General features: G+C 41.8%; 1 long non-coding RNA gene and 2 other non-coding genes across 3 annotated transcripts; 1 reads left to right on the top strand and 2 right to left on the bottom strand.

Annotated features, from left to right (window-relative positions):
* The first annotated feature begins 1,659 nt into the window (after positions 1 to 1,659).
* LOC118146688 (uncharacterized) lies at positions 1,660 to 22,937 on the top strand. The gene is made up of 5 exons (XR_008475986.2): positions 1,660 to 1,864; positions 5,237 to 5,310; positions 13,650 to 13,755; positions 19,504 to 19,636; positions 22,268 to 22,937. It is a non-coding gene; the product is annotated as an uncharacterized LOC118146688 (long non-coding RNA).
* On the bottom strand, positions 2,756 to 2,862 carry LOC118147023 (U6 spliceosomal RNA). The gene has a single exon (XR_004733205.1). It is a non-coding gene; the product is annotated as a U6 spliceosomal RNA (small nuclear RNA).
* LOC118146984 (U6 spliceosomal RNA) lies at positions 6,866 to 6,972 on the bottom strand. The gene has a single exon (XR_004733167.1). It is a non-coding gene; the product is annotated as a U6 spliceosomal RNA (small nuclear RNA).
* Positions 22,938 to 24,042: the final 1,105 nt, after the last annotated feature.

Raw genomic sequence — 24,042 nt, forward strand, 5'->3', positions numbered from 1 at the left:
CTAGTTTCAAACTCCTAGCCTCAAGCAATCTTTGTTTCTCTGTCTCTCAAAGTGCTGGGATTATAGGGGTGAGCCACTGTGCCCAGTCTTAACTTTATTATTATTTCTTTTTTATGTATTTTTGAGACAGAGTTTTGTTCTTGATCCCTAGGCTGCACTATGATGGCAGGATCTTGGCTCACTGCAACCTCTGCCTCCAAGGTTCAAGTGATTCTCCTCCCTCAGCCACCTGAGTAGCTGAGATTACAGGTCATTGCCACCACACTCAACTAATTTTTCTTATTTTTAGAAGAGACTGGGTTTCATCATGTTGGCCAGGCTGCTTTCGAACTGCTGACCTCAGGTGATCCACCCACCTCAGTCTCCTAAAGTGCAGAGATTACAGGGGTGAGCTGCCACACCTTGCCTTAACTTTATTTTTTAATTTATTATTAATTTTTTTAAAGATGGGGTTTCACCATGTTAGTCAGGCTGGTCTTGAACTCCCGACCTCTGGTGATCCACCTGCCTTGACCTCCAAAGTGCTTGGATTACAGGCAGGAGCCACTGTGGCTGGCAAATTTTTGTAGTTTTATTAGAGATCAGTAATTTCTAATCAGATTAATTAATTTAAAAATCAGATTAGAGATCTGTAATTTCTAATCAGTGAAATTAGAAATTTAGCTGTTGTTACCCAGACTGGAGTACAATGGCACGATCTCGGCTCACCACAACCTCCGACTTCTGAGTTCAAGCAATTCTTCTGCCTCAGCCTCCCGATGAGCTGGGACTACAGGCATGCACCACCATGCCCAGCTAATTTTTGTATTTTTAGTAGAGATGGGGTTTTACCTTGTTGACCAGGATGGTCTAGATCTCTTGACCTCATGATCCACCCACCTCCGCCTCTCAATGTGCTGGGATTATAGGCATGAGCCACTATGCCAGGCCAATCTAAAAACTTTCTAAAAAATTAAGATTATGGCCAGGCGCAGTGGGTCACGCCTGTAATCCCAGCAGTTTGGGAGACAGAGTTGGGTGGATCAAGACGTCAGCAGTTCAAGGCCAGCCTGAGCAACATGATGAAAGCCTGTTTCTACCAAAATACAGAAATCAGCCGGGGTTGGTGGTGTGAGTTTGTAATCCCAGCTACTCAGGAGGCTGAGGCAGGAGAATCACTTGAACCCAGGTGACGGAGTTTGCAGTGAGCCGAGATCGTGCCACCGCACTCCAGCCTGGGTGACAGAGCAAGACTTTGTCTCAAAAAATATATAAGCTTATATTGGTTTATTTTTTTTTTACAGAAATGATCTTTCTCTGTCTCTCAGGCTGGAGTGCAATCATAGCTTACTTCAGCCTCCCATATCAAGGTTTTAAACAATCCTCCCACATCAGCTGAGTAGCTAGGAATACAGGTGCACAGCACCATGCCCAGCTAAAGTTTTGTAGAGATGGGACCTTGTTCTGTCACCCTGTCTGTTTTCAAACTCCTACCCTGAAGCAATTTTCCTTTTTCAGTCTCCCAAAGTGCTGGGATTACAGGGTGAGCCACTGTGCTCAGTCTTAACTTTATTATTATTATTATTTTATTTTTGAGACACAGTTTTGTTCTTGTTGCCTAGGCTGCAGTATGGTGGCAGAATCTTGTCTCACAGCAACCTCTGCCTCCAAGGTTCCACTGATTCTCCTCCCTCAGCCTCCTGAATACTTGAGATTACAGGTCCTTGCCACCACGCTCAAGTAATTTTTTTGTATTTTTGGAAGAGACTGGGTTTCATCGTGTTGGCCAGACTGCTTTCGAACTGCTGACATCAGGTGATCCGCCTACCTCAGTCTCCCAAAATGCGGGGATTACAGGAGTAAGCCACCACACCCAGCCTTAACGGTATTTATATTTTAATTAATTTTTTTTTAAGATGGGGATTCACAGTGTTGGTCAGGCTGGCCTTGAACTCAAAACTTCAGGTGATCCGCTTGCCTTGGTCTCCAAATTGCTTGGATTACAGGCATGAGCCAGCATGTTCGGCCAACTGTATTTTTAAAAATCAAACAAATTGGACTGGGTGCTGTGGCTCACGCCAGTAATTCCAGCACTTTGGGAGGCCAAGGTGGGTGAATCACCTGAGGTCAGGAGTTTAAGATGAGCCTGGCCACCATGGTGAAACCCCATCTTATTAAAAAAAGAAATTAGACAGATTAGTGTCTAAAATTGTAAAAACGAGGTGCTGGATAATTGCCCCCCAGCCTGCTTTTTTTTATGAGATAGAGTTTCCCTGTTGTCACCCAGGCTGGAGTGCAGTGGTGCAATCCTCACTCATTTCAACCTCTGCCTCCTTGGTTCAAGCAATTCTCCTGCCTCAGCCTCAAAAGTAGCTGGGATTACAAGTGTCCACCACCATGCCCAGCTAATTTTTTTTTACATTAAATTTAAATTTATTTTTATTTCTTTTTTTTTTTTTTTTTTTTTTTTGAGACGGAGTTTCGCTTTTGTTACCCAGGCTGGAGTGCAATGGCGCGATCTCGGCTCACCGCAACCTCCGCCTCCTGGGTTCAGGCAATTCTCCTGCCTCAGCCTCCCGAGTAGCTGGGATTACAGGCACGCGCCACCATGCCCAGCTAATTTTTTGTATTTTAGTAGAGACGGGGTTTCACCATGTTGACCAGGTTGGTCTCGATCTCTCGACCTCGTGATCCACCCGCCTCGGCCTCCCAAAGTGCTGGGATTACAGGCTTGAGCCACCGCGCCCGGCCTTTTATTTCATTTTTACAAAACAAAAAAAATGTGAAACGCGTCGCAAATTTGAATGTAATCTTTCCTTAGGGGTTATGCTAATCTTTTCTGCATCGTTCCAATTTTGGTGTATGTGCTGCCAAAGTGAACACATGCCCACCTAATTTTTTTTTACTTATTTTATTTTATTTTTTTTTTTTTTACAGAGAACGGGGGTCACTATGTTGGTCAGGCTAGTCTTGAACCTCTGACCTCATGATCCACCCACCTCAGCATTCCAAAGTGCTGGAGTACAGGTGTGAGGCACCATGCCCAACTTAATTTTTTTTTTTTTTTACTTTTTAAAGATGCAGTTTCACCATGTTTGTCAGGCTAGTCTTGAACTCCTGACCTCTGGTGATCCACCTGCCTTGGCATCCAAAGTGCTTGGATTACAGGCATGAGCCACTATGCCTGGCCAATTTTTGTATTTTTATTAGAGACCAGATTTCACCGTATTGGCTGGCTGGTCTTGAACTCCTGTCCTCAGGTGATCTACCAGCCTCTGCCTCATAAAGTGCTGCAAATACAGGCATGAGCCACTGTGCCTTGCCAATCTTCCTTTTTTCCAGAGACAATTTTCTTTTTTCTTTTTTTTGTTTTGTTTCGAGATAAAGTCTTGCTCTTTCACCCAGGCTGGAGAGCAGTGGCACAATGGCTAGATCTTGGTTCACTGCAACCTCCACCTCCCAGATTCAAGCTGTTCTCCTACCTTAGCCTCACTGAACAGATGGGACTACAGGCACACACCACCACACCCAACTTATTTTTTTGTATTTTTAGTAGAGACCGGTTTTTTCATGTTGGCCAGGTTGGTCTCAATCTCCTGACCACAGGTGATCTGCTGGCCTTCACCTCCCAAAGTGCTGGAATTACAGGTGAGAACCACTGCAAATAGCTAACAATTTACTTTTGCTTTGTAGTGGAAGTTAATATAGATTTTACCTTGATTCAATCAGGTGTTGAGTTTATTCAAGATTAATTTCAAAATTTTAGGCAGGACTCAGTGACTAACACCTGTGATCCCAGTATGTTGGGAGGCCAAGGTGAATGGATCACTTGAGCCCAGGAGTTTGAGACCAGTCTCAGCAACATAGCAAAACCCTGTCTCTACTAAAAGTACAAAAATTAGCTGGGTGGTGGCTTATGCCTGTAATTCCAGCTATCTGGGAGACTGAGGCATGAGAATCACTTGAACTCAGAAAGTGCATGCTGCAGTCAGCCGAGATTGCACCACAGCACTCCAGCCTTGGTTACAAAGCGAGACAAGACTCCATCTCAAAACAACAAAACAGCTGGATGTGGTGGCTCACACTTGTAATCCAGCACTTTGGGAAGCCAAGGCCAGCAGATCATCTGAAGTCAGGTGTTTGAGACCAGCCTGGCCAAAGTGGTGAAACCTCATTTCTACCAAAAATACAAAAATTGGCCAGACGTGGTGACATGCACCTATAGTCCCAGCTACTCAGGAGGTTGATGCAGGAGAATTGCTTGAACCTGGGAGGCAGAAGTTTCAGTGAGCCGATATTGCATCACTGCACTCCAACCTGGGCAACAGAGGCAGACTGTGTCTCAAAAAAATAAACAAATATCACTGGGCACAGTGGCTCACGCCTGTAATCCCAGCACTTTGGGGGGCCAAGATGGGTAGATCACGAGGTCAGGAGTTCAAGACCAGCATGGCCAACATGGTGAAACCCCATCTCTTAAAAAAAATAGCTTATACATATTTGTTCATTAATTCTGATAACTGTACCACACTAATATCTTACTAACAGGGGAAACGGGATGTGTAGTATATGGGAACTCTGTATTCTCAATTTTTTTCTTTTTTTTTAGACAGAATCTTGCTCTGTTATTCAGGCTGGAATGTGGTGGTGCAATCTCAGCTTACTGCATCCTCCGCCTCCTGAGTTCAAGTGATTCTCCTGCCTCAGCCCTCTCAGTAACTGGGACTACAGGTTACGGCCACTGTGCCTGGCTGATTATTTTGTAGGTTTAAGTAGAGAGGGGGTTTCACTGTGTTGGCGAGGCTGGTCTCAAACTCCTGACCTCAAGTGATCTGCCTGCCTCGGCCTCCCAAAGTGCTAGGATTATAGGTGAGAGCCTTTATGCTCAGCCTTGTAAATTTTTTAATCTAAAAGCCTTCTGAAAATTTAAGATTACAGCCAGGCCCAGTGGGTCACACCTGTAATTCCAACACTTTGGGAGGCAGAGACAGGTGGATCATGAGGCCAGAAGTTCAAGGCCATCCTGACCAACATGGTGAAAGCCTGTCTCTACTAAAACACAAAAATTAGCTGGGGATGGTGGTGTGCATCTGTAATCCCAGCTACTCAGGAGGGTGAGGCAGGAGAATCACTTGGACCTGGATGGCGGAGGTTGCAGTGAGCTGGGATAGTGCCACTGCACTCCAGCCTTGGTGATGAAGGAAGAGTCTGTCTCAAAAGAAAGAAGCTTATATTTGTTTTTTTTCTTTTTTTACAGAAATGATCTGGTTCTGTCTCTCAGGCTGGAGTGCAGTGGTACAATCGTAGCTTACTGGAGCCTACCACGACTAGGTATTAAGCAATCCTCCCACCTCAGCTTCCTGAGTAGCTAGGACTACAGGTGCACAGCACCACGCCCAGCTAAATTTTTGTCAAGTTGAGATCTTGTTCTGTCACCCTGGCTGGTTTCAAACTCCTAGCCTCAAGCAATCTCTCTTTCTCAGTCTCCCAATGTGCTGGGACTACAAGGGTGAGCCACTGTGCCCAGTCTTAACTTTATTACAATTTCATTTTTTATTAATTTTGGAGACAGAGTTTTGTTCTTGTTGCCTAGGCTGCAGTACAGTGGCAGGATCTTGGCTCACTGGAACCTTTGCCTCCCAGGTTCCAGTGATTCTCCTCTCTCAGCCTCTTGAGTAGCTGAGATTACAGGTCCTTGCCACCACGCTTAACAAATTTTTCTTATTTTTAGAAGAGACTGGGTTTCATCTTGTTGTCCAGGCTGTTTTTGAACTGCTGACCTCAGGTGATCCACCCAACTCAGTCCCCCAATGTGCAGGGATTAAAGCCGCCACACCTGGCCTTAACTTTATTTATTTATTTATTTATTTAAAAAACGGGGTTTCATCATGTATGTCAGGCCGGTCTTGAACTCACAACCTCAGGTGATCTGCCTGCCTTGGTGTCCAAAGTGCTTGGATTACAGGCTTAAGCCACCACGCCCATGCAACTTTATTTTTAAAAATCAGAGAGGATGATGTTTTCCAGATTCATCCATGTCCCTACAAACGACACAAACTCATCATTTCTGATTGCTGCATAATATTCCATGGTGTATATGTGCCACATTTTTCCAATCCAGTCTATTATCAATGGGCATTTGGGTTGATTCCAGGTCTTTGCTATTGTAAACAGTGCTGCAAACTGACACAAGAACAGAAAATGAAACACCGCATATTCTCACTCATAGGTGGGTGATGAAAAATGAGAACACATGGACACAGAAAGGGGAGTACTAAACAGTGGGGTCTATTGGGGGGAAAAGGGGAGGGCCAGTGGGAGGGGGAGGTGGGGAGGGATAGCCTGGGGAGAAATGCCAAATGTGGGTGAAGGGGAGAAGAAAAGCAAAGCACACTGCCATGTGTGTACCTACGCAACTGTCTTGCATGCTCTGCTCATGTACCCCAAAACCTATAATCCAATAAAAAATTAAAAAAAAAAAATCAGAGAGATTGGGCCGGGCGCTTTGGCTCACGCCAGTAATCCCAGCACTTTGGGAGGCTGAGGTGGGTGGATCACCTGAGGTCAGGAGTTCAAGATCAATCTGGCCATATGGTGAAACCCTATTTTATTAAAAAAAATCAGACAGATCAGTGTCTACAAGTGTACAAACGAGGTGCTGGATGATTTACCCCCTTGCCCGGCCTTTTTTATGAGACAGAGTTTCCCTCTTGTCACCCAGGCTGGAGTGCAATGGTGCGATCTTTGCTCATTGCAACCTCTGCCTTCTTGGTTCAAGTGATTCTACTGCTTCAGTCTCCCATGTAGCTGGGATTACAGGTGTCCACCACCATGCCCAGCTAATTATTTTTACTTTAAATTTAAATTCATTTTTACAAAATAACAAAATAATATGGAACGTTTCATGAATTTGCATGTCATCCTTGCACAGGGGCCATGCTAATATTCTCTGTATTGTTCCAATTTTAGTGTATGTGCTGCGGAAGTGAGCACATGAAGAGCTAATTTTTTCATTTATTTTATTTTTATTTTTTCATAGTGGATGGGTTTCACTATGTTGGTCAGCCTAGTCTCGAACCTCTGACCTCATGATCTGCCCACCTCAGCCTTCGAAAGTGCTGGGACTACAGGTGTCAAGCCACCATGCTCAACTTAATTTTGTATTTTTTTTATTTTTTAAAGATGGGGTTTCACCATGTTGGTCAGGCTGTTCTTGAACTCACGTCTTCAGGTGATCCACCTGCCTTGGCCTCCAATGTGCTTGGATTAGAAGCCCGAACTACTATGCCTGGGCAATTTTTGTATTTTTACAAAATTTTTACACCTCAGGTGATCCACCTGCCACTGCCTCACAAAGTGCTGGGAATACAAGCGTGAGCCACTGTGCCTGGCAAATCTTCCTTTTTTCCAGAGACAATTTTCTTTTTCTTTTTCTTTTTTTTTTTTTTTGAGGTGGAGTCTAGCTCTTTCACCCCAGCAGCAGTGCAGTGGCCCAATGGCTTAATCTTGGTTCACTGCCACCTCCACCTCCTGTATTCAAGCATTTCTCCTACTGTAGCCTCCCTGAGCAGATGTTACTACAGGCACACATCACCACACCTGGCTTATTTTTTTGTATTTTTAGTAGAGACAGGGTTTCACCATGTTGTCTAGGCTGGTCTCAAACTCCTGACCACAGGTGATCTGCCCGCCTCCACCTTCCAAATTGCTGGAATTACAGGTAGGAACCACTGCAACCAGCTGACAATTTACTTTTGCTTTGTAGTTGGAGTTAAAGTAGATTTTACCTTGATTCAATCAAGCATTGAGTTTATTCAATAATTTCAAATTTTGAGGCAGGACTCAGTAACTAATCCTGTGATCCCAGTATGTTGGGAGGCCGAGGTAAGTGGATCACTTGAGCCCAGAAGTTTGAGTCCAGTCTCAGCAACATAGCAAAACTCTGCTTCTACTAAAAGTACCAAAATTAGCTGTGCGGTGGCTCATGCCTGTAATTCCAGCTATCTGAGAGACTGAGGCATGAGAATTACTTGATCTCAGGAAATGGAAGCTGGAGTAAGCCGAGATTGCACCACTGCACTCCAGCCTGGGTGACAGAGCCAGACAAGACTCCACCTCAAAACAATAAAAATAGCTTGGTGTGGTGGCTTACACTTGTAATCCATCACTTTGGGAAGCCAAGGCCAACAGATTGCCTCAGGTCAGGCATTTGAGACCAGCCTGGCCAAAGCGGTGAAACCTCATCTCTGCCAAAAATACAAAAATTGGCCAGGCATGGTGACATGCACCTATAGTCCCAGCTACTCAGGAGGCTGACGCAGGAGAATTGCTTGAAGCTGGGAGGCAGAGGTTTCAGTGAGCCGATATTGCATCACTGCACTCCAACCTGGGCAACAGAGGCAGACTGTGTCTCAAAAAAAAATCTCTGTTCATGGTGGCTCACACCTGTAATCCTAGTACTTTGGGAGGCCAAGATGGGTGGATCACGAGGTCGGGAGTTCAAGACCAGCCTTGCCAAAATGGTGAAACCCCATCTCTTTTAAAAAAATAGCTTATACATATTTGTTCATTAATTCTGATAACTGTACCACACTAATATCTTACTAACAGGGGAAACTGGGTATGTAGTATATGGGAACTCTGTATTCTCAATTTTTTTTTTTTGAACAGAGTCTTGCTCTGTATCTCAGGGTGGAATGCAGTGGTGCAATCTCAGCTTACTGCATCCTCTGCTTCCTGGGTTCAGGTGATTCTCCTGACTCAGCCCTCTCAGTAACTGGGACTACAGGTGTCTGCCACAATGTCTGGCTAATTATTTTGTGTTTTTTAGTAGAGAGGGGGTTTTACTGTGTTGGCCAGGCTGGTCTCAAACTACAGACCTCAAGTGATCTGTCAGCCTCAGCCACTCAAAGTGCTGGGATTATAGACGAAAGCCTCCATGCCCAGCCCTGTAAACTTTTTAATCTAAAAACCTTCTAAAAATTAAGATTATGGCTGGGCACAGTTTGTCACACCTGTAATTTCAACACTTTGGGAGGCAGAGACAGGTGGATCATGAGGTCAAGAGATTGAGACCATCCTCGTCAACATGGTGAAACCCTGTCTCTACTAAAAATACAAAAAATTATCTGGGCATGGTGGCATGTGCCTGTAATCCCAGCTACTCAGGTGGCTGAGGCAGGAGAATTGCCTAACCCAGGAGGCGGAGGTTGCGGTGAGCTGAGATCGTGCCATTGCACTCCAGCCTGGGTAACAAGAGTGAAACTCTGTCTCAAAATAAATAAATTAAATAAATAAATAAATAAATAAATATTAAAATACAAAAATTAGGGGGATGGTGGTGTGCATCTGTAATCCCAGCTACTCAGGAGGCTGAGGCAAGAGAATCACTTGAACCTGGGTGGTGGAGGTTGCAGTGACCCGAGATTGGGCCATCACACTCCAGCTTGGGTGACAGAGCAAGACTCTGTCTCAAAAATAAGAAGCTTATATTGGTTTATTTTTTTTTTACAGAAATGAGCTTGCTCTGTCCCTCAGGCTGGAGTGCAGTGGTGCAATCATAGCTTACTGCAGCCTTCCACATCTAGGTGTTAAGCAATCCTCCCACCTCAGCTTCCTGAGTAGCTAGTACTACAGGTGCCCAGTACCACAGCCAGCTAAAGTTTTGTAGAAATGGGACCTTGTTCTGTCACCCTGGCTGGTTTCAAACTCCTAGCAATCTTCCTTTCTTAGTCTCCCAAAATGCTGGGATTACAAGATGAGCCATTGTGCCCAGTCTTAACTTTATTATTATTGCTTTTTTAAAGAATTTCTGAGACAGAGTTTTGTTTTTGTTTCCTAGGCTGTAGATTGGTGGCAGGATCTTGGCTCAGTGCAACCTCTGCCTCCCAGGTTCCAGTGATTCTCCTTTCTCAGCCTCCTGAGTAGCTGAGATTGCAGGTCCTTCCTACCACACTCAACTAATTTTTTGTATTTTTAGAAGAGACCGGGTTTCATCATGTTGGCCAGGCTGCTTTCGAACTGCAGACCTCAGGTTATCCACCCACCTCAGTCTCCTAAAGTGCAGGGATGATTACTGGCGTGAGCCACCACACTTCACCTTAACTTTATTTAATTTTTTTTTTTGAGATGGAGTTTTGCTGTTGTTACCCAGACTGGAGTGCAATGGCATGAGCTTGGCTCACCGCAACCTCTGCCTTCTGAGTTCAAGCAATTCTTCTGCCTCAGCCTCCTGAGTAGCTGGGACTACAGGCATGCACCACCATGCCCAGCTAATTTCTGTATTTTTAGTAGAGACGGGGTTTCACCTTGTTGACCAGGATGGTCTCGATTTCTTGACCTCGCGATCCACCCACTTTGGCCTCCCAAACTGCTGGGATTCTAGGCATGAGCCACCGTGCCCGGCCTTTTAATGTTTAATTTATTATTTTTTTTAAAGACGGGGTTTCACCATGTTGGTCAGACTGGTCTTAAACTCACAACCTCAGGTGTTCCCTATGGCTTGGTTTCCAAAGTGTTTGGATTACAGGCATGAGCCACCATGTCCGGCCAACTTTATTGTTAAAAATAAGGGAGATATGGCCGGGTGCTGCGGCTCATGCCAGTGATCCCAGCACTTTGGGAGGCCGAGGTGGGTGGATCACCTGAGGTCAGAAGTTCGAGATCAGCCTGGCCATTATGGTGAAACCCCATCTTATTAAAAAGAAAAATCAGTGTCTACAATTGTAAAAATGAGTTGCTGGATAATTTTCATTGCCCCACCTTTTTTATGAGATAAAATTTCCCTCTTGTCACCCAGTCTGGAGTGCAACAGTGCAAACTTGGCTCATTGCAACCTCTGCCTCCTTGGTTCAAGCGATTGTCCTGCCTCAGCCTGCCAAAGAGCTGGGATTACAGGTGTCCACCACCATGCCCAGCTAAATTTTTTTTTACTTTAAATTTAAATTTATTTTTGTTTGATTTTTACAAAACAACAAAAAAGTATGATCTGCCTGCTTTGGCTTCCAAAGTGCTTGGATTACAGGCATGAGCCACTATGCCCAGCCAATTTTTGTATTTTTATTAGAGACCAGGTTTCACCATGTTGGCTTGAACTCCTGACCTCAGGTGATCCACCTGTGGCTATGGGAGTAGCCATTCCCATATCAGATAATACAGACTTTAAACCAACAATAGTTTTTTTTTAATTTAAAAGTAAATAAAAAGAAAAAATAGAAGAGTAGGTAATGACAAAGAGTTCAATACAACAAGAAGTTTTAACTGTTCTAAATATATATGCACCCAACCCTGGAGCACCCAGATTCATAAAACAAATACCACAAGATCTATGGAAAAAGGCGGGTGGAACACCTGAGGTCAAGAGTCAGATCACCTGAGGTTGGGAGTTCAAGACCAGCCTGACCAACATGGTGAAACCCCATCTTTAAAAAATACAAAAAAATACAAAAATTAAGTTGGGCATGGTGGCTCACACACCTGTAATCCTAGCACTTTGAAGGGCTAAAGTGGGCAGATCATGAGGTCAGAGGTTTGAGACTAGTGTGACCAACATGGTGATATGCATATTTGGATATGCATTTACATTGTGGAATGATTAAATCGAGATAACTAATATATCCATTATGTCAGATACTTATTTTGTGGTGAGAACACGTAAAAACTAGTCTTTTAGCAATTTTAAGTATACACTGTATTATTAACTATAGTTGCCATGCTGTGCAGTAGATCTCTAGAAGTTCTTTCTCTTGTTGAACTGAAACTTTGCACCCTTTGAACATCTCCCTATTTCTCATTCCTGAGTAACGAGTCTTCTGGTAACCATCATTCTACTCCTTTTTTTGATTCCATATCTAAGTGAGAACGTGCGGTGTTTTCATTCCTGTGCCTGGCTTATTTCACTTAGATGATGTCCTCCAGGTGCATCCAGTGTTGTCACAAATAACAGAAAAATGTCTTTTCTTTTTTATGACTAAATAATATTACATTGTGCTACCCCATTTTCTTTGTATTTATCCCTTGTTGAATGCTGAGGTTGCTTCTATATCTTGCCTTTTATGAATAATGCTGTAATAAAACATGGGAGTGGAGATACATTTCAACATACTGATTTAATTTCCTTTGGATAAATGCCCAGTAGTGGCATTGCTGGATCATATTGTAGTTCTATTTTTAATTTTTTTAGTAACTTCCAGACTATTTTCCATAAAGGCATAATTTACATTCCTAACAACAGTGTTCTTTTTTCTTCACATCCTCACCAACAATTAGCTTGGATCTTATTGATAGCCATTTAACAAGTGTGAAGTGATACCTCATTGTAGTTTTAATTTGTATTTCCCTGAAGACTACTGATTTTGAGCATCTTTTCAGGTATCTTTTGGCCATTTGTTGTCTTTTGAGAACTATCTATTCATATCCTTTGTCCTCTCACTCTGCCCCTCAGGCTAGAGAGCAGTGGCACAATCTTGGCTCACTGCAACCTCAGCCTCCTGGGTTCAAGTGATTCTCCTGCCTCAACCTCCTGAGTAGCTGGGATTACAGGCATGTGCCACCATGACCAGCTCATTTTTGTATTTTCAGTAGAGATGAGGTTTCACCATGTTGGCCAGGCTCATCTCAAACTCCTGACTGCAGGTGATCCAACTGCCTCAGCCTCCCAAAGGGCAGGGATTACAGACATTAGTGACCATGCCTGGCCTTTTGTCCATTTTTTAATAAGGCTGTTGATCCTTGCTAAGTTGAATTTCTTTTATATTTTGGATATTTGCCCCTTATCAGATGTATAGTTTGCAGATATTTTCTCTCAATCTGTGAGCTGTCTCTTCTCTGTTGATTGTTTCCTTGGCTGTGCAGAAGCTTTTTAGTTTGATATAGTCCCATTTGTCTATTTTTGCTTTTGTTGCCTGTATTTAGTAGTTTTATACTTTTAGGTCTTACGTGTAAGTCTTGAAACTCCTACTTATCAAAAGCATCTGAATTAATATTTTACCAGGCCAAACTTGGTAGCTCAAACCTGTAATCCCAGCACTTTGGGAGGCCGAGGCAGGTGAATCACGAGGTCAAGAGATTGAGACCATCCTGGTCTACATGGTGAAACCCCGTCTCTACCAAAAATACAAAAAATTATCTGGGCATGGTGGCATGTGCCTGTAATCCCAGCTACTCAGGAGGCTGAGGCAGGAGAATTGCCTCAACCCAGGAGGCAGAGGTTGCAGTGAGCCAAGATCACGCCATTGCACTCCAGCCTGGGTAACAAGAGTAAAATTCCGTCTCAAAAAAAAAAAAAATTTACCATACATTTCTTTGCATTGACTCACACAATTTTGCTGATTATTGCATTCCTCTAGAATCCTATAGGTGGCATTAGAATGAAACAGAAGAGTTGGATTAGGGGATGTTGTATAAAACATGCATGATTTCTAATGATATATACGCATCCTTTTTTTCTCCTAAGGAAGCAAATGTCACCTGGATAGTGATTGGACAGTCATCTTACCATCATATTGAAGTAAATATCTAGTACATTGGGAGACTAATTAATAAAGTCTGTTTCAGACATAAAAATCGCATTATTTAAACCACTAAATGTAGGCTAAATTGGCTGAAGTTAAATTGTCATTACTTTTCTCTCATTTGTTGTTGTAAAAATTCCAACTATTCTCTCTTTTCAGTCTTTTTGCAAAGTGACTGGATATTCTCATAAAATCTATGTCGATCCTGAGAGAGAAATTTATAAAAAATCAGGAATGAAAAGAGGTGAAGAAATTGCCTCCTCAGGTAAGACATAACATGTCTCAAATAGAAAACACTGATGGTGTATTTTTATATTTGGTTGTGTATGTATGCATAGGGAAACATGGTCAGTTCATAAATTGGATGGTTTTTTTTGAGACAGAGTTTTACTCTGTCACCAGGGCTGGAGTACAGTGGTGTGATGTCAGCTCACTCCAACCTCTGCCTCCCAGATTCAAGTGATTCTCCTGCCTTGGCCTCCTGAGTAGCTGGGATTACAGGCGCCTGCCACTATGCCTGGCCAATTTTTTTTTATTTCTAGGAGAGACAGGGTTTTACCATGCTGGCCAGGCTGGTCTTGAACTCCTGACCTCATGATTCACCCACCTCGGCCTCCCAAAGTGCTGGGATTACAGGCATGAGCCACTGTGCCCAGCCTTTGCCTGTTTTTATTACTCTAATAAGTGTTACACCAGGCTCCAAAAGATTCATTTTCTGGGTGTAATGACATAGAAGGCTTTTAATAAAGCACTATTGAATGAAAATAAGTTGCAGAAGTATTCATTATGGTTCCATTTTTGTGAAAACAAAAATGATTTGCATAAAGGTCATGTGTGTGTGTGTGTGTGTGTGTGTGTGTGTAATAAAATAGGTTTTAAAAGATATGGTAGTGTTTACCCCAAGGAGGGGAGTGAGAAAATTGGCTTTTGTATTTTTTACAAGTACATTTTATTTTTGTAATTAAACAGATAGTAATATTAAGTTCACATATTTTTAGACCTCAGTACCATTGTGTTAAATACTCCATCTCCTTTAATTGAGAAAATCCCACTTACTATTTGAAATCACCCAACTCACAGGGGCTCTGAGTCACTCTTCACTCAGAAGAGTGACTTCCCTCTGCATTCCTGTATACTCTAGTATTGCACTTAAGGGGGCCAGATAGTCTAGTTAGTTGAAGAGTTTCATGTTTATTATCTATGTTCTCTGTATGTTTCTGTGTTCTCTACCCTTGCCACAATTTTTTGTGATTATGAGAACTTAGAAAACTTTATCTGCAGGCTGGGTCCAGTGGCTCATGCCTATAATTCCAGCACTTTGGGAGACCAATGGAAGATCACAAAATCAGAAGATCAAGACCATTCTGGCTAACATTGTGAAACCCCATCTCTATTAAAAATACAAAAAACAATGGCCGGGTATGATGGCACATACCTGTAACCCAGCTACTCTAGAGGCTGATGCAGGAGAATCATTTGAACCCAGAAAGCAGAGGTTGCAGTGAGCTGAGATCCACCACTGCTCTCCAGCCTGGGGATAGAGTGAGACACCATGTCAAAATCAAAAAAAAAAAAGAAAGAAAGAAAGAAAGAAAGAAGAAATTTTAGTTTCCTTGCTTATGTGTGTTTCTAAAATGCCAGATAAGAGAACTCAACTCAAACAGAAATCCATCATTTTGAATAAATATTATCACCCTCTTGTCTGTGACACCCAGTTTTTAATGCTCCCAGGAGGACAGTGATAAAATACATACTCCCCACCATGCAGACTTATCATGTACTCCAGGAGACAGAAACAAGCAGCTATGACAATACCATCCAAGGGCCAATGATGGAGGAAAGCATTCTTGACTAGAAATACCTTTCTCAGCAGTTCGAGTGCAGAAGGACCTGGGAGGGCTTCTGAGAGGAGATGAAATCTCAGCTCACTCTGAAAGGAGTTAGCTGGGTGAATTAGGGTGCAAAAGAGCACTCTACACAGAAAGTAGCATGTGCAAAAGCACAAAGGTATGAGAAAACATGACTGTTGTAGAAAAGTACAGGTCTCTACCTCTGGTCAGAGTGTAGGAGCCAGCTGGGGAATTGGTGTGAGCCGAGGGATAAGTTATGGCCAAGTTCATATCAAACCTCGGTAATGTGCCAAGGAGTTTGGATTTATTCTGAAGCAATCAGGGAATTACATAAACGTTTGAAGCAGAGAAATGAGACAATCATATAACCCATGTGGAGCAGGGATTGGAGCTGACCAAACCATAGCCAGTGATATTCATGACACGGTTGTAGGGCAGGCGTAAGCTAGGAAGAAATGGCAAGGCCTCAAGAGGGGATAGAGAGGAGGAGCTATGTGTGAGGCAGAGTTGCCATGATTCCTTTATTGATGTTTTTAAAGAAAAAGACTGAAACTTAATCAGAAGAAATGATGAGCTAGCATAAACACAGAGTCTACTTGTTTCTCTCTCTTTAGTATAGAAAATCATAGCAGTACAGATTGTGAACCTTACTTTTTGATACCCAGTTTTCATGGGCTGTAACAGTCTCAGCATGTGTAAGGTCTGTTTAATTACTCAGCACTTTAGGGCCAGGCACAGTAGCTCACGCCTGTAATACCAGCACTTTGGGATGCTGAGGTGGGCAGATCACCTCAGGTTGGGAGTTCATGACCAGCCTGACCAATAGTAGAAACCCCATTTCTACTAAAAGTACAAAGTTAGCAAGGCTTGGTGGCATATGCCTGTGATCCCAGCTGCTCAGGAGACTGAGGCAGAAGAATCACTTGAACCTGGGAGGTGGAAATTGCAGTGAGCTGATATCGCACCTTTGCACTCCAGCCTGGGCAACAAGAGCAAAACTCTGTCTCAAAAAGAATACAAATTATTTACCACTTTAGATATAAACTGTGCATTTCACTTTAGTAACACCTTACCATTAGCAATGAAAGATATGGAATTGCAAAGTAAACAGATGAATTCTAAGCTGAATATATGCTTGTAATTATGAGAGAGGGTGTGTTCAAATCTTCACTAATTCAGCCTGTTAAAGGACTGCATTGCCAAACAAAATATTAGGTTCTCATAAAATAATTTTTTAAAGGTTTCTCCCTAAAAAATATAAAGCATCAATCTCAAAATTAGTCTCAGAATAGTCTTACTTGAAATCTAAGGGACTAAAAATTTATAATTATAATTTAAAATTAATGACACCTTTTGTATAAAGATGAAGAATAAGAAAGTGAAACCATTGCAGACAAGGAAATACTGGGTTTGTAGAAGACTGAAAAACAGAAGTTTTACACATAAGAATTAAATTCAAACTGGCAAAACTATATTGTGATTACTAATCTAGATAGTAAGGATACTTAGTTTGCAGCAATCTTAGAAGATTACTTAGAAGTCATCTTACTCAACAAAGATTACTTAGTTTCAGGTTACAGAATCTCCTTAAGTTGAATTTCTAAACTTTCTGAAATATTAGCTCACCCCTTCTTTGGACATAAGAAGAGAGTTTAGGCTGAGTGTGGTGGATCACTCCTGTATTCCTAGCACTTTGGGAGGCTGAGGCAGGACTACTTCTTGATAGTAGGAATTTGAGACCAGCCCAGGCAACGTGGTGAAACCTTGTCTCCACAAAAAAAAAAAAAAAAAAAAAAAATACAAAAATTAGCTGGGCATGGTGTGTGCCTATACTCTCTGCTATGTGGGATACTGAGGCTGGAGAATTGATTGATTGGAACCTGGGAGATTGAGGCTGCAGTAAGCCGTGATCATGCCACTGCACTCCAGCCTGGGTGACATAGTGAGACCCTGTCTCAAAAACATTTTTAATTTTAAAAAGGAGAGAGTTTGGATTTCTGAGAAAACTTTTATATCAGATATAGAATCCTATTAGATATTAAAATTTAGCCTGGCATAGTGGCTCACACCTGTAATCCCAGGACTTTGGGAGGCCAAGGTGGGTGGATCACAAGGTCAGGAGTTCAAGACTAGCCTGGCCAATATGGTGAAACCCTGTCTTCACTAATAATACAAAAAATTAACTGGGTGTGGTGGTGGGCACCTGTAGTCCAAGCTACTTGGGAGTCTGAGGCAGGAGAATCACTTGAACCCAGTGGAGGTTGCAGTGAGCCAAGATGGCACTATGGCACTCTAGCCTGTGTGACAGTGAGACTCCTGACTCAAAAAATAATTAGTAAAAGTCAGGGTCAGGCACAGTAGCTCACACCTGTAATCCCAGCACTTAGGGAGGCAGATGTGGGAGGATCGCTTGAAGCCAGGAATTTGAGACCAACCTGGGCAACAAAGTAAGACCTCATCTCTACAAAAAATTTTTGAAAGTTAGCCAGGAGTGGTGGCATGAGCTAGTGGTCCAAGCTACTCAGGAAGCTGAAGGGGGAGGATTGCTTGAGCCCAGGAGTTTGAGGCTGCAGTGAGTTAGGATTGTGCCACTGTACACTAGCCTGTGAAATAGAGCATGACTCTGTCTCTTAAAAATAAAGTAAATCTTACTCTTTTACTCAAGTGTCTTTGCTAGTGAGCCTGTATTTGTTTCTTGGTAAGATAAATGCCCCTTATAATGTAAACATGAAAGAAATCAAAGCATTGAAGAGATGAAGGGAAACAATAGGTATCTGGAAATATTGGGAAATGAGGCAGGCCAAAGGCTGCATAGTCATTAAAATAAAAAGCAGGCCAGGCGCGGTGGCTCATGCCTATAATCCCAGAACTTTGGGAGGCTGAAGTGGGTGGATCACAAGGTCAAGAGATCGAGACCATCCTGGTCAACAAGGTGAAACCCTGTCTCTACTAAAAATACAAAAATTAGCTGGGCATGGTGGTGTGTGCCTGTAGTCCCAGCTATTTGGGAGGCTGAGGCAGGAGAATTGCTTGAACCCAGGAGGTGGAGCTTGCAGTGAGCTCAGATAGTGCCATTGCACTCCAGTCTGGGTAACAACAGTGAAACTCCATCTCAAAAAATAAATAATTAATTAATTTAAAAATTTTAAAAATTAAAAAATAAAATAAAAAGCAAAAAGTAAGACAAAATGGCAGGGATAGGAGAAAAAATCATTACAATGAGAGTAAAGAGACTGAGTTTCTTTGCTCAAACAAAGTGGAAATGAAGTATCAGTCACTGTGAGAACAGAAATAGAAAACTGACAGCCAAGGAAAAGTGAAGAGGTGCTACAGTAGTTGTTGTTACAGCTAAAACCCCCATGTCTCAGCAGAATGACATAGTAGGAGGTTATTTCTTTTTATCTTAAATTTCAAGAATGGCTTATCTATTTGGTTGCCTTTCCTCTTGAACAGCCATTCCAGGATCCAGGTGCTCTGCCATCTTCATCCCAAGCCTTCCAAAAATGTAGAAGAACATGAGAATCACTTATGGGAGGGGGTTGGCCTGCAATCAGCACAGATTATTTTATTCATTGTTTATAACACAGTCATATGCCTTGCTTAACTGCAATGAAGACTGGAAGATATACTTTAGCTGTGGGTCCAGACAGAGGAAACAGGTTTTGACCAACATGTAACAGTCTGTATCACAATGGCTCTTGAAAAGGCTTGTAGCTGCCTATTAATAAGTGAGAGACTAAACAGATTATAAACGGAGAACTAAAATGGAAAACACTGCTAATTTGAGAAGACTGTAGCTGACATTTTTCTGTGATGGAAAGTGATCTGGTTCCATCATCACTTTTTCCTTTAAAGCAGTAGTTCTTAACTGGGACATTTACTCCTCTCTCCTCTGAGAGACATTTGGCATTGTCTGAAGACATTCTTGATTGTTTACAACTTGGTAAATGGTGCTTCTGATATTTAGTGGGTATAGAAGGTGGTGATGTTGCAGAACACCCTATATCACACAGGACAAAGAATGATCTGAGCCAAATGTCAATAGTAAATGGTTGAGAAACCATTATTTGAAGGAAGCAAGGAGTGTTTTCTAGAAATATATTATCTTCTTAATATTGAATTGAATATAAAATTACATCTAAAGACAATTTTCAACATTTCAGGACAGATCCCCCACGTAAAGTCAAATCTATTCTCAGGAAGCCTTCAGAGCCTATGGTGGGCAGTGACCAGCCCTCTCTTTGATTTTCAAGGAGACCCAGCTCAGCAAGGTGGAACCCTCATTTTTAAGTCCAGGTGAGCATCAAAGCCCCAGGTTCAGCAGTAGGCATCTTGTGCCTTTTACAAGTTCAGAGGCCAGCACTTTCTTCATAAAGCAGACACCATGTACAAATAGACATATCGACGTTATAGTCTGGAGTGCTTTTGTAGGAGGGAATGTTTTGTTTTCAAAGGCGGTCTGTGTATTTTGATGTTTATGCATTTGATGAGTGTGCCCATCATTCCATGCCTGGATAATTTCCCACAGTCACCTGTGGGTTGGTGATCTGTATATGGCTGTGACACTCCCCTATTTAAAAATGTTTGGTGGAAACGAACATTTCCTAATAGGGGGAAATTGTCACACACTTTTTTTGTCAACAAAAGAATCCCTGTAGTTATTTATACCTAACAGAACTAGGAGACTTACTCAATGTCAGCAAGCAAATCAATGCTGGGGACAGCTTATCCCATAAAATTGGGATTGTGCTGGGCATGGTGGCTCTTGCCTATAATCCCAGCCCTTTGGGAGGCTGAGGAAGGTGGATCACCTGAGGTTGAAAGCTCAAGACCAGTCTGACCAACATGGAGAAACCCCGTCTCTACTAAAAATACAAAATTAGCCAGGCGTGGTAGTGCATGCCTATAATCCCAGCTACTGAGGCAGGAAAATCACTTGAACCTAGGAGGCAGAGGTTGCAGTGAGCTGACATTGTGCCATTGCACCCTAGCCTGGGCAACAGGAGCCAAACTTCACCTCAGAAAAATAAATGGAATTGAGCTCGGGCATGGTGGCTCACACCTGTAATCCCAGCACTTTGGGAAGCTGAGCCAGGTGGATCACTTGAGGCCAGCAGTTCGATACCAGCCTGGTCAACATGGTGAAACCTGTCTCTGCTAAAAACACAAGAAATTAACCGGGTGTGGTGGCACATGCTTGCAATGCCAGCTACTTGGGAGGTTAAGTCAGGAGAATCACTTGAACGTGAGAGGCGGAGGTTGCAGTGAGCTGAGATCATGCCACTGCACTCCAGCCTGTGTGACAAGAAGGAAATTCCATATTAGAAAAAAAAAGAATGGGCTTGAGCTCCAACTATAAGTCACACACCATTAACAGCTTTATTGATGGGTCTGGACTGCCTGAGATGGCTTTGACTCATGTCTGCTAAGTGTTGAGTGTTCGATCTCTACTGTGTTCCAGCATTGCAGCAAAGTACAAACACCCATGTCAGACAGGGCCAAAAAGCCTAAATCACTGTGTTATGTCATCTTTTTGCTTTTTCTTCCTCTTTAAAACTGTCTTAATAAGCATAGTTATAAAATTAATATTTACTTTCATAAATATCATATTTTTTAAATGAGGATTTTGACTGAGTAATAGGACTTTTGGGCTTTTTGCAGCTGGAATATTATAGCCAAAATCTCCCTTTCCCTCTCTTTTATGAATTTACACCAGTTAGATTAGTTATAAAAGAGGCCTTGATAAATGAGATTGAGTCCTATGCATTAGCCCAGAATGACATTAGCCGTATTTCTGGATGATTTATTTCCATCCTCAGACCCAAAAGGGGATGTTCTGAGTTCATTATCTTCATGTCTCAGAATCATTTGTCCACACCTTCTGTTGTGCAAGAATAAAGGGAATATGGAGAGCAACATGTATGTGCCAACCTGGGACCATACAGTCATCTCTTGGCATCTATGGGGAATTGGCTCCAGGACCTGAAGTGGATACTAGAATCTGAGATGCTCAACTGTCTTACATAAATGCTGTAGTATTTGCATATAAGCTATGCATGTCCTCCCTGGCATTTTAAATCATCTCTACTTTACTTATAATACCAAATACAATGTAAATAGTTGTTGTACTATATTGTATAGGGAATAATGACAAAGAAAAAAGTCTGTACATGTTCAGTACACATAAGCTATCCTTTTTTTCCTGAATGTTTTCAATCTGTGGTTTGTTGAATGAGGATGTGGTATCCATGGATGCAGAGGAGCAACTGTGCTTAGAAAACATGCCTCATGTGAAACTTACTTAAGCTGATGGTTTAAGTTAAAATTCTGGTCTGTAGTCGAAGACTCAAACAAACTAGATTGTAAATTTATGATTATAAATTATAAAATCTTTATTTGAACAGATATAAGAATTATGGACATCTAAGTGTATTGTAACTGATTGTCTTTTAAGGCCTCTTTTGGGCTGTGATTATAATCCAGGTAGCCTGTTAAATAAATATTTTGGAGTGAATTTTTTGAAGTGAGTGATTTGTTTCCTTATATTTATTCTATTATTAGATTTAAGAAACAGATGTGATTTTCCAGCTTGATATCTATGTGAGTTCCGTGTTCTGCCTGTCTGACAGGACATTTTATTTATTTATATTTAATAAAACCTAACAGAAAGTTATAATTTAAAAACCTTTCCCCTTGGATCTCATAAAACATTAAGTATCACTCTTATTTAACCATAATCCTTGTCATACTTTATTACCATAATTAAAAATTATTATGCCATTATATAGAGAATATAATGTACTCCAGGTAATTAATTTTTTCCTTTGGACTAATTAAAGGTTGAAAAGCTTCCTTGATTTTACTAAGTAGTAAATCTAATGAGTAATACTTATTATGCCTCAGCGTTTTATTCTTATTCTCTTCTAGGTAACAGTATCCATTTTATACACTGCAATAGGAATAGATTGGATCACAAACCTATCAACTCTGTTTTACAGCTTGTAGGAGTTCAGCATGTGAACTTTACAAACAGGCCTTCAGTCATCCATGTGTGATTTAAAATGGAATCAGTCAGTTTCAGCTGGACCTTTTGGAATGTGACCTTCAATGCTTGAGTGTAATATCCTTATGCAGTGTCTAACCTGCTTTCCCTTCCCAGCCTTTGAGGACTTAGGGAAGCATAATGAGGCCCTGAACTAGTGAAGTGCATGATCAAGAAGAATCAGTTGTGAAAAATGTGATACATACTTCCATTCTGTATAAAATTTTACACAAAATAACAAAAATGAGTCTGGGCATGGTGGCTCATGCCTATAATCCCAGCACTTTGGGAGGCTGAGGCGGATGAGATCAAGAGATCAAGACCATCCTGGTCAACAAGGTGAAACCACGTCTTTACTAAAAATACAAAAATTAGCTGGGCATGGTGGTGCATGCCTGTAGTCCCAGCTACTCGGGAGGCTGAGGCAGGAGAATTGCTTGAACCCAGAAGGCGGAGGTTGCAGTGAGCCAAGATCATACCATTGCACTCCAGTCTGGGTAACAAGAGCGAAACTTTGTCTCAAAAAGAAAAAATAAATAAATATACAAAATACAACCTTAAAAGCTATAAAATCATAAGTACCATTTAAATTATTTTACATTATGTATATTCAGTCAATGAAAGATTTATTTGGCAATTAATATAACTTCTAATGAAGAATATATAAAGGGAAGGAAGAGCAACACAAGACCATTATAACAGGGAAGAAAGCAAAATATCAGATTCTGTCAACAATATAACTGCATTTTTATATGTATACATTTGTATTTTTGTATGCTTAGGAAAAAGACAAGAAACGAACACCAAAATGTTGCCAGGAGGTATCTCTGTGTTAAGATTACAGTGTTATTATTTTCTTTTCTGTATTTTTCTCTATTTCCCAACTATTCTATAATGAGCATGATTAATATTGTAGGGCCAGGAAAAGATCTTTAGACATTATATAACAAGTTTATACCTACATAACAACCTTCACGACAGTGCAAATTATATAGACTCTAGTCCATGTTTCTATCCTAATTGCTTTACTCAGAAGAAGTGTGGCAATCCGAACATCTCACATATAGCCACTGTCCATAGCACCTTCTCATTACACACTTGCTATCCCTTTCACTAGGAATTTTGTGGATTGGGGGAGGTATTGAGAAAAAAAGTTGTTCTAGATTTTTAAGATATGTATTTAAAATATAGTCAATGTGCTTTTTGAAAGGGAATTATAATAATTTTTTTCTTTTTTTTTTTTGAGATCTATTCTTGCCCTGTCACCCAGGCTGGAGTGCAATGGCACGATCTCAGCTCACTGCAACTTTCACCTCCTAGGTTCAAGCAGATTTTCTGCGTCAGCCTTCCAAGTAGCTGGGCTTACAAGCGTCCACCACCACACCAGCTACTTCTTGCATTTTTAGTAGAGATGGGGTTTCGCCATGTTGGCTGGGTCTGGTCTCGAACTCCTGACCTCATTGTGATCTTCCCACCACGGCTTCCCAAAGTGCTAAAATTACAGATGTGAGCCACCGTGCCTGTCCAAGAATTGTTTAAAGTTTTAGGCCAGGCGCAGTGGCTCACACCTATAATCCCAGCACTTTGGGAGGCCAAGACTGGTGAATCACGAGGTCAAGAGATCGAGACCATCCTGGTCAACATGGTGAAACCCCGTCTC

The sequence above is a fragment of the Callithrix jacchus genome, chromosome 13 (assembly GCF_049354715.1).
Source record: "Callithrix jacchus isolate 240 chromosome 13, calJac240_pri, whole genome shotgun sequence".
Lineage (NCBI taxonomy): Eukaryota > Metazoa > Chordata > Mammalia > Primates > Cebidae > Callithrix > Callithrix jacchus.